Source organism: Sciurus carolinensis (assembly GCF_902686445.1).
Source record: "Sciurus carolinensis chromosome 14 unlocalized genomic scaffold, mSciCar1.2 scaffold_123_arrow_ctg1, whole genome shotgun sequence".
Taxonomy (NCBI): domain Eukaryota; kingdom Metazoa; phylum Chordata; class Mammalia; order Rodentia; family Sciuridae; genus Sciurus; species Sciurus carolinensis.
In genome coordinates, this window is record NW_025920108.1 from 236,922 (window position 1) to 252,130 (window position 15,209).

General features: G+C 44.2%; 1 pseudogene; it reads right to left on the bottom strand.

Moving 5' to 3' along the window:
• Positions 1 to 8,503: 8,503 nt before the first annotated feature.
• LOC124973311 (40S ribosomal protein S6-like) lies at positions 8,504 to 9,238 on the bottom strand (annotated as a pseudogene).
• Positions 9,239 to 15,209: the final 5,971 nt, after the last annotated feature.

The following is a 15,209-nucleotide window of genomic DNA, read 5'->3' on the forward strand; positions in this document are numbered from 1 at the left end:
CTAGGACTGAAGGGTGGATCTGGACTGGAGCTTCTGGGACCTTCCTGATGCCTCCTCCCCACTTGCCTCCACCTGGGCTGTGCCATGGCCCTGTTTGACTTCATATTCATGGGCCACATGCTCTCCCCTCCTCAGTCCTTGGGAGATGGTGGCCCAGCCTGTGGCTGGGTGGCCTGATGGGTGGAGAAGTGGGAGCAAGGTGACAAGGTCCAGCCCCTGTGAGCCTACTTGTGGGCTGTGACTCTTGGTCACAGGGTTGACCTTTCCCCTCGGTCACTACCTTCAACTGCCTGTTGTCCATCATACAGGGCCCAGGGGCTATGGATAAAACAGGTGGTCACCTGGCTAGCCACTTGAGGCTGTGGTTGGTGGTTCACTATTGTCATCTCTCCAGTTTGAAACTAGATATTATTGCCATTTTTTTGAAGGCCTGATCTTATATCGCGTCCCGAAACCGGATCGGGGCAAGTTCTTTATTTTCTGCTAGCAGTTACTTCTGGCTGGCCGCGGCGGCGGGCCGCTCTTGCAAGCGCCTTACATTACATACAACAACCAATCAGCTTATAGATCACGAGGGGAAAGCATGGACAGTAATGGAGCACAATAGTGTGGATATAGCAATCATGCAGTGTCCACGAGGACCCATGGCCAATCACATTAACTTCCTCAAATAACGCCACTTGTTGGCAGAGAGAATTAGTCTGCTGGAAGTACCTGGTTTTGTTCTCAGCACTTCCTTGGCACCTTGCCAGGCGCCATCTTGGCCACGCCGAAGGGCTGGGGGTCCGCAGTACCCCGACAGCTCCCCCTTTTTTATTTATTAAAAGAATGCTGGCTCGGGATCGTGCCTGTCTTAGGCGGAGTGGTCAACCATCGTCCTTACCCGTCATCGGATAACTGCAGAGCATGCTACAGCTCCTGTCTTAGGTCGGTACGTGGTTACCTCCTTCCTTACCCGTCATTGACTACCAATCCAGCATGCTCAGCCAGACTTGAGGAGAGCTGCCAGCCTCTAAGGCCATCATGGCTTGATGGAAAATGATGCGATCTCTGGCATGAACTTGGCGTATACGCATGATAAAGTGTGTGAGGAAGATAATTGTAATGATCATTAGCACACACAATGCTCCCATTCCTGCCCATTGCTTTACAAAACTGAAGGAAGAAGATAACCAATTTTGCATTTCAGATATAGGGGCTACATTAACTCTAGTAGAATTAAGGCTAACAATTTGTGATCTAAGAATGACAGTAAGATTATCAAATTTATAAGACCAGTTGGTACGAAGCTGAACAGATAACATTCTAGACAAGTTTGCTGCATAGCTGAAGTTATGGTAAGCTACAGGTGTAACGCACAGTCCCGTCATATGATAAATACACCCCACGCTTAACAGTTCTTGTAAAAGGTCCATCTGTTCTTGAAGTAAGTCCACACGCTGGTTCACCAAAAGTAGTCCTGCTTTTAGGTGTTGATCCACTGTTTGTTGAGTAGACAGAGCAGTAGCTATCTGCTGGACCACTTCATTAAGCTTAGTTGCTGACTGTACTGATGTCGTCAAGGCTACAGCTGCTGCGGCGGCTGCTGCTGCTGATGCAACTATGGTGGTAATGACTGCTACGGTGATTCCAAAGTCCCTCTTATTTCTGGAAAGCAATACTGGCAATTCATCATCTGTAACAGAAACTGGCATAGGCAGAAAAGTAGGAATTCGCATGACGACTGCTCGGGAGAAATTGGTAGCATTCCAACATTGAGAAAGGTAGCATCTAGATTGAGAGCAATTAAGGTTTGTGCTATTAGTGTTAGTTAGTAAAAACATAAAAGGAGGGAACACACAGACTGGGGTGGACAAGAATGAAAGATTTTGAGTACAATTAGTAGTAGTCCTGGCTCCACTCTTGTCAATTCCAGTCCACTTCCTAGAAGTCCATTCGCATTGTCTGAAAGAACCTCCTTTAAGAGCAAAAAAGGGTTGTAAGTTAGTATATCCTGAAGTCGAGGTAAATAGCAACCAATTATCAAAAGGATTAGTGTGCCTTCTATCATAATCATCAAAATCATCAGTGGTACGCTGAGAAGTAAAATTTGGTGTGAAGAAAAATCCATGTTGAACTGGAGCTGCTTGCTCAGCATCTTGACAACCTGTCCAGGTAGGAAGTGTGGAAAATTTTGGTTTACATGGAGGAAAAAGTCTAGGAGTTTTAAATCCATTAGTGGGAAGTGGTAATCTGTGAGGTATAAGTCCTGTAATCAAGGTGGCTGCCCCTTCCCATTCTTCCACTGATACGGTTATGTATGTACCATTAACAATGTGACCACCAAGCATACCGTAGCGTTTGGGTAGAGCATCAGGAGAATCCCTGGATGTAAAGAAACCCTGTACCTGCTTTTGGAGAACAATACAAGGGTTAAAGTCATTACTACTAATAGCATTATCCTCAGGTATATCAAAGCACAAGGTTCCAGGAAGGGAGAAAGTGGAAAAATTATATAGATGAGTATCTGGATCAAAAGATGTGGTGGGTAATCCTGTAGCCATCTTGGTGGTGAACAACGGAGGAAGTAAAGAGGAAGTATTAGTTAACGGTAAAGGATATGGCCAGGCTTTAACTATCGCCCATAATTCTCGTGTCTTCACCAGTGTCAACATCATCATTAGCAGGGCGCTTATCAGCACGATGTTCTTCATCGTTACTTTGATGCACCAGTCTGGTCAACCTTTCAGGTATCCAAATTGGTGTTTGCTGATCCTGTGGGAAGACACAAACAGACCCTCGGACCCACCGAAGAACTGGATCTGGACCTTTCCATGTACCTGTGAGAATATCTTTCCACTTTACCCACATTTGAGTACTTGCGGGATTAGCATGTCTCTCTGCAGCCGTGCTTCCATTTTTGTCCACATTTAAAAAATTTAAAATAAAGAGTACTAAATTTAGTTTGTCTTTAGGTGCTCTAAAGTCAGCACCTATTCCCCCTTTTTTTTTATTAAACAATTTTTTAATGTTAAATGAGTTTGTTCTACTATTCCTTGTCCTTGAGGATTATAAGGAATTCCTGTGATAAGTTGTATACCAAAATTTTTTGTGAATAGAAGAAAACTTTTGGATGTGTAAGCTGGCCCATTATCAGTTTTGATGATTTTTGGAACGCCCCAGGCTGCAAATGCTTGTAAACAATGTTGTATAACATCTTTAACCTTTTCACCAGTGTGAGCTGAGGCCATAATTACTCCTGAAGCGGTGTCTACTGAAACATGTACATACTTTACAGTACCGAATTCAGGAATATGAGTTACATCCATTTGCCAAATATGATTAGGTAACAGTCCTCTGGGATTTACTCCAACAGACTGTACTGGCAATAGGGTGGCACAATGTTGACATGTTTTAACAATTTGTCTAGCAACATCTTTAGAAATATTGAACTTTCTTCTAAGAGTAGTAGAATTAACATGAAATTGTGAATGAAACATCTTAGCTTGTTCAAATAGTGTAAAAGCAAAGATGGTTTTTGTGGCTTTATCAGCCTTAGCATTTGCTTTGGCAAGTGGTCCTCGTAGGCCAGAATGAGCTCTAATATGTCCAACATAAAAAGGGTATTTGCGGTCTAAAATTAGGGCACGCAAGGTTCGAAAATAAGGAGCAACTGTGGATCCATCGGGAATATAAGGCACAGTTTCTAAACAAGGTATTGATTGTACTATATAATAACTGTCAGATAACAGATTAAAAGGTTGATCTTTCATGATATTAAAAGCTAAGACTACTGCAGCAAGCTCCACTACTTGGGCAGACGAGGAAGGGAGAATGATGGTTTCAGTTTTATCTCCAACTATTACTGCTCCCACTCCATTTTTAGATCCATCAGTAAATATTGTTTGACAATGATGCAAAGGCTGGGTCTTTGTAATTTTTGGAAATATAATTGGAGTATTTTTACAAAACTGTATCCATGGATGTTTAGGATAATGATTATCAAATGTTGCTGTGGTTGAGCAATATAAAATAGCCCAATCATCATCATGCTGAATCAACCACTGCATTTGTAGTTTAGTATAGGGAATAATAATGACCTTAGGGTGACTTCCAAATATGGTAATACAGGCTTCTAACCCTTTGTATATCAACTGAGCTATTGCCTTAGGAAATGTTTGTAACTGTTTTGTGGGCGATGCTGGGAGATTGATACTCTGTAAAGGTCCTCCTTGCCATAGAATTCCATATGGGCTATGTTGTTCTGGGATAATAATCAACATTAGAGGTTGGGATGGATCACATCTTTCTGTATAATCTGATTGCAATCTCTGTTCTACCAACGTGAGAACCTTTTGTGCTTCCGAAGTAAGGACTCTCGGAGAATGGAGATTAGGGTCTCCTTTAAGTATATTAAATAGAGGTTTCAGCTCTCCTGTGGTAATCTTTAAATATGGCCTAATCCAATTTATATCTCCAAGGAGTTTTTGAAAATCATTTAGATTTTTAAGCTTATCGGTTCTAATGGTTAATTTTAAAGGCTTTACCATAGTAGCTGTAAGCTTAGTACCTAGATATTCTTGAGTTTCTCCCATTTGTAGCTTTTCTGGAGAAATGTTTAAGCCATACTGTTGTAGAGTGGAAATTAAAAATTGTAAAGCCTTTTCCAAGAATTGTCTGTTTTTGTGGCAGATAAGGATATCATCCATATAATGATAAATCAACAAATCTGGAAAATTGTCTCTTGTAGGTTTTAAGGCTTTATCTACATATATTTGGCATAACGTGGGACTATTAGTCATGCCTTGAGGCAACACAGTCCACTCAAATCTTTGGTCAGGCTGTGCATGATTGAGAGAAGGTAAGGTAAAAGCAAACCGCCAACAATCCCGTCTATGTAATGGGATTGAGAAAAAACAATCTTTTAAATCTAAAATGACAGTGGGCCAATTTTTAGGTAAAGCTGTAACTAAAGGCAATCCCCGTTGTATAGGACCCATAGGGAACATCTGTGCATTAATGGCTCTTAAATCATGTAATAGTCTCCACTTTCCAGACTTTTTCTTAATGACAAAGATAGGAGTATTCCAGGGAGAAGTGGAAGGTTGTAAATGTCCTGCCTGTACTTGTTCTTGTACTAATTTATGAGCCGCTTCCAACTTTACTGTAGTAAGGGGCCACTGTTGAATCCATTGTGGCTCATCATTTTTCCAAACTATTGGAATTGGTGTAATAACAGTGGCCCCTACATAAAACCCAGCCCTCTGAAATCATTTTTTGGAGGAGGTAAGGGCAAGGGTTGTAGTGATCCCTGTTGTTTTCGACCTAACCCTTGATTTTCTGTATATTGCATCTTTTTCATCATATGTGTCACAGGTTTAGAATTAATATTTGTTGTTAATTTAGCATTCATTTGAGTTAAGACATCCCTCCCCCATAAGGAAATAGGTATTTTACAGATATATGGTTGAAAAATTCCTGAATGGCCCTCATTATCCCTCCAGGACAGCGAAGCAGCACTCTGGTTAGGTGATTGAGCCACGCCCAAACCTTGTAAATTTTGATTAGCTGTAACTACAGGCCAACCTTTGGGCCAAACTGCTTCACTTATTATACTTTTATCAGCTCCTGTGTCCAGTAATCCTATAAAAGGTTTATGTCCCACTATTAACTGCATTATGGGCCTATCTTGGAGGTCCATAGTAAAATTAGCCCAGGGTCCTCCTGTAGACCCAAATCCGTTATTTCCCCTTATTGTTTTCTTACTAGGCCACAAGGAATGCTGACTAGGTAAAATTAACATTTGTGCCATCCTATCTCCTGGAGAAATGACTGTGATTCCTTTGGGTGAAGAAACCATAGCCCTAACTTGTCCTTGAAAATCAGGGTCAATTACGCCTGGGTGGACTATAAGACCTCTTAAGGTAGAAGAACTTCTGCCTAGAAGCAATCCTACTGAATTTGTCAGAATATTTCCTTCCCAATCTGTGTCTACCATTTGTACACCCATATCAGGGGTTAATACGAGTCTGGAGGTGGCACAGATATCCAATCCTGCACTTCCTGAGGTGGCTCTTCTTTCCTGAGCTTCATTCCCTTCTCGGTTGGAGGATACCACTGTCGTGGCACATGTTGAATCACCCCGTATATTTGTTGTGGGCCCCGGGGCGGGCCCCTCACCCCGTTTTTTTGTAACTTGGGGTTAGTTGGTAAAAGATTCCCTTCATTGTCCCTAACAGAATAACATTCACTAAGCCAATGATTTCCTCTTTTACACCGAGGACATAACTTAGGCCCATTTCCTTGGCCATTGTTCCTGGAAGGGCAACATGCTCTCAAATGTCCCATTTGTCCACATGTGAAGCAGGAACCAGGAGATCCTCTTTTTTTACTCCCTCCTCTTTGTGCTAATGCTGTGGCAAGAACAGAGGTTTGTCTGTCGAGTGCAGCAATAAATGCAGCACTATTTCCAGAGGCCTCATTAATGTCTTTGCAGACTCTTAAATAAGTAGTCAAGTCTTTATTTCTCCATGGCCTGATGGCATCTTTGCACCATTTATTGGCTTGTTCATAGGCTAACTGTTTTATCAATGGCATTGCTTGATCAGCATCTCCAAAAATTCTAGAAGCTGTTTGAATTAATCTATCAACAAAGTCTGCATAGGGCTCATTACTTCCTTGGGTAACTTTTGACAACTGTCCTTGTAAATCTCCTGACCCTTGTAGGGTTTTCCATGCTTTAATAGCAGCCACAGCAATTTGAGCATACACTGCAGGATGATAATTAATCTGTGCCTGGACTCCCTCATAAGGCCCTGTTCCCATCAACATGTCTCTGTCTACCTGTGGATTCCCTGAAGTTGCATTGCGCCTTGCAGTGTCCATTGAAATTTCCTGCCAAGCTGTTTTCCACATAAGATACTGTCCCCCTGACAAGGTTGCTCTAGCTAAATTAGTCCAATCCAAAGGTAGCATATTTAAGGACATCATGGTCTCTACCAGTGAGACTGTAAAAGCCGATTGAGGCCCATAAGTGCTCACTGCTTCTTTTAGCTGTTTAACCATTTTAAAATCTAATAGCTGATGAAAACTTTGATTTTGGGCATCCTCAAATACTGGATATGTAGCATTTTGTAAGGAGGCCCACCCTCTATGTCTGCTGTAGTTTTCCTTTTCCTTAAACTCCATAGGTGGTGCACTGGGGGCAATAGGGGTATTAAGCTGTCTAGACGCTAGATGGCGCTCAGGTTGCACGCTTAACTTTCTCATAGCTTCTTCAAGCTCCTCCCCAGTAAGTTCTTCTTCAGAACTTTCTCTTTCCGTATAATTTTCTCTTTCTGAAGTCTGAGAACATGATCGTTCCTCTTTAATTTCTTCTAAGATCTGACTTCCTTCTTCTAAAGGCCCCTTTAAATCCCTAAAAGGGTTTTTTGATTTACCTTGCTGCATCAAACAAGATTTAACAAGTGACCATATTGCCAGAGTTCCCATTGGCAAAGGCTCGCGTCTCTCCGCGTCGCGCAAATCCTCTCCTAGCTGTTCCCACTGAGGAAGATTTAATAATCCCTCGTCTAAAAACCACGGAGAGACTTTCTCTACAGTATCTAGAAACTTTAAGGTCATGTTTGCCTTCAATGGAGTTCCGTGATTTTTTAAGAGTTCTCTAAGAGGCCGCTGCATTCTAATCTTAGACAGATCCGTTCCCATGATTAAATTTTACAGTACTATGAGGTAGTTTACTAGTTTAAACACACAAACAAAAGACAGGCGCGCGCACGCACACACGCTCACTCACGCACGCACACACATACACTGTTTGGTACCACTATAAAAATCTGTATCTGGCCACTTCACTCGTCCCTCCTATGGGGATCCTTTTGTGATGAATCGTCCCTCCCACGGGGATCCTTTTGTTATGACTCGTCCCTCCTATGGGGATCCTCTTTTTATGACTCGTCCCTCCTACGGGGATCCTTTTGTGATGAATTGTCGCAGCTCCGCGAACCTCGAGACGTCTCACCTTTTTACTCTCGGACTAATTTGTCTTGATTTAAAAACTTATGTGAACTTACCCTTATATTTTTTCTCGTTCCCGGTCTTGATTCGGCACCATTTATCGCGTCCCCTGCCCGCAGAGAAACACGAAACCGGATCGGGGCAAGTTCTTTATTTTCTGCTAGCAGTTACTTCTGGCTGGCCGCGGCGGCGGGCCGCTCTTGCAAGCGCCTTACATTACATACAACAACCAATCAGCTTATAGATCACGAGGGGAAAGCATGGACAGTAATGGAGCACAATAGTGTGGATATAGCAATCATGCAGTGTCCACGAGGACCCATGGCCAATCACATTAACTTCCTCAAATAACGCCACTTGTTGGCAGAGAGAATTAGTCTGCTGGAGGTACCTGGTTTTGTTCTCAGCACTTCCTTGGCACCTTGCCAGGCGCCATCTTGGCCACGCCGAAGGGCTGGGGGTCCGCAGTACCCCAACAATCTTACTTATTTATTACTCTTAAAAATTCTTATTTTTGACTGGACTCAGACTTAGAAGCTCTCAGAGAGGACAGAGTATGTCTCTTGACAGTCTGTTCCTGGTGTTTTTCTTTGGCTTCTTTATTCTCTTGGCTAAAAGTTGGGCACATTCTGCAGTCTCTTCCTTATCCTTCTCATCACACTGTTTCTTCAGATTTAAACACCAACCTTTGTGTTGCAGGACATGTGGAGAAACAAGACACTGAATCATGCTTTGGTCCTAAATATTTTTACCTTCCTTGTTTAAGGGTCTTCTGACAACATATTGGTGGACAACATCTTCCTTAGAGAGATTGAAAAGTTTGTGGATTCTACTAGTTCTTTGGGGTCCCAGTCGATGAGGTACAGTAGTATCCATAGGCCCAGGGAAGTTCTTCTCCCCTTTTTTTATGATAACCAAGTTGAGAATGCTCAGATTTGCACCCACAATGCAACCTCATACAAGTTGGCACTCTCTCTCCAGTTCACCTTTGTCTATGGCAGTAGTGTCCCTTATTCAGTAGCAGGTGAACTGGCGCTGAATTGAGGCAACTGCTTTAAGGAAAAACCTGCTTGTCATTCCCACCACTGATCTGTACCACATAATCCTTCCCATCTTCACCCAGAGTCTCAGCAGCAACTTCTGTGGCCATAAGCTTCTCAGAAAAAGGATGAGGTTTATGTTCATCTTTCACTTCAGTGAGTTTCTGGCAGGTAGGGGATGGGAAGGAGATACTCAACCTCATCTTGGAGCAGCTGAGTGCCCACAAAGCATCACAAAAGAATGTGATTGCCATTTTTAATAACCCTGTGCCACTTCTTACTGCACCCATGTGGGAGAGGAAAGGTGTTGTCAAACAACTCTGTGAGTTCAAGAGCTGTCAGTTGCAGGGTGTCTCTGAGCTGTATCATGTCCTCCTCAGCTGTAAATCTCCCAGAGGTGTATGCATGATGCAGTAGTCAGCACCTCAGGATTTGTTTGGCTGGGGGCCCTTCTCCCTGGACCAGGGTTTGTGTAAGAGGCCATCTTAAAGTGCATGGTCATCCCCCAGTTTCTTGGAAAATTGATTCCAGGACCCACTCCCTCTGCCTTTTCCAGGATGCCACAGTCTAAGGATGCCTATGTCCCTGTGTAAAGTGGCATAGTTAGGTGTGGGCCTGTGACCTGTGCCTGCCTCCCTTATACCTTCAATGACCTTTAGAGGACTTTCAATACTTTCAATACCAAATGCAATGCAGATGCTGGGAAATAGCCATGCTGCTTGTTCAGGGAGTAACACAAAGGGAAGGTCTCCCCATGTTTGCCACAGATAAAACATTTTTTTATTATTTTTGGTCTGTGGTTAATTGAATCTGCAGACATGGACCATTGCTGTGTTCACCCTGCCATCTGGTCTGTTTTAAATCTCTGTAACAGCATAGTGCTTTCACATCAGGGGCTAGTTAAGGATGAGTGCACACATTTCCCAAACTTCTTCATGGATGTCCTTTCAGTGGGTTCTGTCTTCACCCCAAAACACTTCAACATCTCTCACCTCCTTTTCATCCAGTTTCTGCTGCTGGTGGTGGTGCACCCTGCTCAGCAGTCCTGCAGGGACCGAAACTTGGGTCCTGGGCTGGTCCATGACCCTCTCAGCCTGTGCTGCCTCCCAGTGATTGCAGAACTCCCTGGCACAGGGATCCTTGTGCTGACCCTTCTGGAAAGGGCTTGCAAGGTTTTGGAGCATTTCTTTTACTTTCCATTGCTCTTAACTTGTGAAAAGTGACATTGTCTAATCTCTCTGGCAAGACTGAACAACCCCACCCCAGATGACTCCATTACAAACACTTAAAAGCACTACTTAGAGGTTCTCAGAGTAGATCTAAATTGACTTTGTACCAGGAAGGGTGGCTTTAGAGGTGATGGGTGTCAACTCGGCCTTCTCTCAGGCTGGAACAGGACTGAGCTGGGTGGGTGCACTTGCAGCTCCTCAGTGGCTCTCTCCTAATTCAATTCACACCTTCATTTCTCTCACTTATCTCTCATTGTGTGCAGATTCAGTGGTGATTTTGATGATCTTATGATTTGGAAAATAGAGTGAAAGAATTTTTTTCTAATAAAGTTTCCATCAGATAAAAGATTTCATGCTGTCTTCCTCAGTAGTACTGAAAGGCCACTTCTGGAGACCAGTAGGGCAGCCATGCTCAGGGGCTTTATCCTACCACTAGCCTGAGGAATCATTGGAATGGAATAAAGGCACCAGGAGCTCTGTGGACTTCTACTCTCCAACATTTGTGAGGTACTGGGGTTTCAAGTCTGCCAACAAGGGAGCGGATCACTTCCAGCAAATAAATAGGTGTGGTTAACTTGGGTTACATAGTAGAGTGTTCATCTGCCCCTGTATGGATGGATTGTTCTCCAACCATCCCAAAAGCTACCAGAGGCTGGGCAAGGTGGTGTACACCTGTAATCCTGGTGGTTTGGAAGACTGAGGCAGGAAGATCACAAGTTCAAAGCCAAACTCAGCAACTAAGTGAGGCCCTGTCTCAAAATAAAAAGTAAAAAGGGCTGGTAATGTGGCTCAGTGGTTGAGTGCCCCTGGGTTCCACCCCTGGAACAAAAAAAAAGATAAGAATTAACAGAAAGCAACCTGAGTGTGAAGATGGAGCATTCTGGCTTTGAGCTGAAACTCATATTTGCAGTTGGCCACCGGCTTTGTTTTTAGGGCTTACTATCTCCACTGAGATGCAATGCAATGGGGAGAGGGTCAGAAGCAAAGTGATGAGCTGATCCCAGGTTATCCAGTGCAGCAGAGAAGGTCAGGGTCAGGCTAGAAAGAAGCAGAGGAGACTCATGGGAAATAGGCTTCCTACTGTGCACTTCCAGCTCCACCCTGTTTGAAAGTACCTTCTGATCCCCTTGGGCTCTTGAGTAGGATACATGACACTCTGCTGCTGATATCCACCAGCTTGAAGATGAGTTTGACCTCCCCCTGCCCTACACTCAGAGCCAAGTAATGTGCAAGGCGTTGGACACTACTTTCCCAGGCCTGACAGGGAGAAAGTGATGGCCAAGTGAAAGCTAATTGGACACTTCCCCAAACCACTCTGTTGTGCTGTTCGTGGTACCTTTCCAGCAGCAACTTACTAGGTTGTTACTCAGTCACTGTACATGGGGATTGGGTGGGAGCAAAGAGCAGTGGGGGCTTTCCTAATCTCTGGAGTTTCACTCAGCACCCTCTTAAGCCTGGTTATTAAGCCTGAGCACTCCCCTTTCCTGCAGGAGAATTTCTACATCACATGTCCCTTCACATTCTGACAAAACTGTGGCCCTTTCCATAGAATAGGAGCTCAGAGTCTTTGTCACAGGAAATGCCCTTCTCTGGGAGTAGTGGTAGCTTCAGCTTTTCCCTAGCCTGTCAGGACTTGAAGAGTCTAACATTGAGGGCTGGGGCCTGCTGTGGCCAGTACCTTGGTGAGCACTCGGGGGCTCAGGTGTGTGGGGCTTTTATGAGCATCTGCCCAGGGGTCCTGCAGCCACAGGGCCTGGCAGGTGAGCTGTCCCCAGGCTGTGGATGAGGCTTCAGCCTCTTTCCTTCCTCTTCTGTAGGAGGGTGAAGTGTGTGTGTGGGGAGGGGGTGTTCTGAAGGTGGGGGGTGTGGAGGAAAGGAGGAAAAACTGTAAAAAATGTTCACTTATTAATCACTGAATATATAGCAGTTGGTCTGAAATGCTGTTGCTATGCCAACACCCTGGGAGTTTATTTTCTTAATCCAAGAGAGGAGCCTTGGTCCCTGCTCCCCTGCTGTGCCATTTGAATTTGATGCTGCCATCCAGCCACCCTGATGTCTGTTGTGAGGCATGGGGGTGGGGAGGCTGCCAAACACCAAGGCAGTCAGATGCAAAGCAGCAAGGGACCTTTCTCATGCGACTTAGTAAAAATGACACAAATTAATATACTCTGTTTAAACCAGACCAAGATTAATTGTTCTCTTTTAGTGCAGCTTAACCTAACTGTCACTTTACAGGCATTTGTCAGATAAAATCAACACTAATCAACATTTATTCTCTCTTGCCCTGGGTCCAGGGAGTGTGGCAGCTGTGCCTGCTCAGGTCCTCTTACCACGCTTTTTGCTCTCCATCCAGCATCACCATACATCACCCTTCCTCCCAGCGCCTCTTCTCACGCCATCACCAGACTTAGTTATCAGGGCACATTAGAGGCAAGATAGATTTTTTGTTTTAATTTACATCCATTACATTAACATGTAGCCAATCTTGATTCAGTGCAGACCAGCATCTCCCATCACCAGGCTCCCTGGGCAGGTTCCTGGTTCACTTATTAAGGTTACTTAGGGTGCCACTCCTGGTAGCCTCCATGGGCCTCCCGTCTCCCTTGGGCCTGCTCAGGGAAGATGTCTGGGTTCAGCTCTTCACAGCTCCCTCCTGTGTGCTTGACTTCCTGCACACACCACCAGGCAGCTGGGTCCTCCCTGGCTTCCTGATTGGACTTGCTGAGCCTAGGAGCTGAGTTCACTGGGTCTGGTCTAGGGATGGACTTGCAGGTCAGTCAGGGGATCCCTCCAGGCTGCAGGCCTCCCCTCTCCTTATTCCATCCCGGGCCTTCCCATCTTCACCACAGTGACACTTGTGGAGAAATGCAGAGTGAGGAGGAGGCCAAGCAGGCAGGTGGCCAGAGAGAGTCTGTGGGGGCCTGACAGAGGCCTTCTGCTGTGGGACGGCCTCCTGGGGCAGGAGGAGGCCCTGGGCATGTCTCACTTATGAAACTGGCCTTCTGTCATTCTGTCCTCCTGCCTTCACCAGAGTTCCAGTGTCTGAGCACATCTTTACTTGTTGACATAGAATATGTTTCCTCCTGATCTTTGGTTGGAATGGGGTATTTTATTTTATTTCATTTATTCATTTATTTTTGGGTGTGGTGCTGGGAATTGAACCAGAGGTGCTCTACACTAAGCTACATCCCCATTTCTTCTTATTTTCTTTGAAACAGGACCTTGCTAAGTTGCTGAAGCCAGCCTCAAACTTCCTGCTTTAGCCTCCTGGGTCACTGGGATAACAGGTGTACACCAGTCTGTCTGACTCTGGAGTGTTTATGACTACTGACTGAGGCCGCATTAAACTTTGGATCCATGCAGAGAAGAGATTGCTAAGGGCACAGAAAGCCCCCATCTGCTTGTGCCTTTTTACCCTGTATCCCTTTCTGGTACATGGTGGCTATGGGGTTCCCAGGGATACTGTGCCCCTGTTCTCAAATCACCACAACCCTAGACCTCCTGGCCTCTGAGAAGGTCCAGGTTCTTCATTTGTTTCAGTGAACTGTTGCTTCAAAACTGTAGTTGCGGGGGCATCCGGAATTCCATCCAGTGCTTGACAAAGATCCTCTGGAGGATGATTGCAAAGGCTCATCCTAAAAGGAATTGCCGGATGTTTTGCTCCGGAGCATGGTGTTTTCTCTGCTGTGTTTTTCTGATAATATATTACTCATTTCAGTCTGAACGGATTGCTTAAGGGGATGAAGGGAATACAACAAAAATTCTAGAAAATATTACCTACAATCTGAAAAACAATGGGTCTTTACCATTAACAAAATTAAAAATAATTTTGCAACCGTGCAATGAGTCCCTGAAAGCCTCTGGAGAAAATAGTTGTAGATCTGCCTTTGTCTCCAACAGGCTGGTTAAATTTTAACGATGGTTTTGTTCATGTGTGATGGTGAGGTAAGAGAATAAGGTTTCATAACATTCCTTCCTTCCTACAAAGAATATGTCACCCCTATAATAAACATTGGTACACAATTACAATTGAGACCGCTGCCCTCCTGTACCCCTTAACTCAGCAATTCAGATATTAACCAGATGGACCTAGTAGAGATAGTCACATGAGATTACTTGTCTATTGTTTTAACCACGAGAATATTAAGAATAGTTTTAGGTCACATAGAGTTTAGATAATAATAGTTTGATATTTTTAAAACAATTGTGAATAGGTAAGGATAATCTGTAAGGTTACTGTTTTCTCGTAATTTTCTGTTCCTTGTTAAAAACAATTTCTGCCTGTGCTTTGAAAACTTCTTTAATATTAACCACAAGACTGCCATTATAGCCTGAAGAAAACTGTATATAAACCCAGCCCTCCCCAGAATAAAGTGGGATTGATTGCACCAGAACTAGAGTCTGTGTCTTTCATTCTCCATCCATCGCCGACGCTGTCTCCCCGCGCCCCGTTTACCGGTGTGGAACCCATGGACTCCTGCTAGGGCTGGACCCCGGCAAGTGGCACCCAACGTGGGGCACTCTGGTAAACCCCCCATTTATTATTAATTTCTTTCCTTTTCGAGACAGCTAGGATCCTGCCTGGGGTGCCGCGGACCCCTCGGTAGAGAAGGCCGAGAAAGGATAGGCAGGGATAGAAAGAACAGCTACCATGGGAGGTAGTGAAAGCAAAGAAAGAGCATTATTTATTGATATTGCTAAGCACTTATTAACTAAAAGAGGAATGCACGTAGGAACAGCTCAATTAAAAAGATTTTTTCATTTTGTGCAAGAATGTGCCCCTTGGTTTCCTGAACAAGGTACTTTAGATGTTAAAACCTGGAAAAAGGTAGGTGATGCTATGCATGCACATCATAGATTATATGGCAATGAAAGAGTCCCCACGGATGCTTTTGCATTGTGGAATCTTTTTAGGGACTGTTTAGACCCTAGACATGAAAGTGAG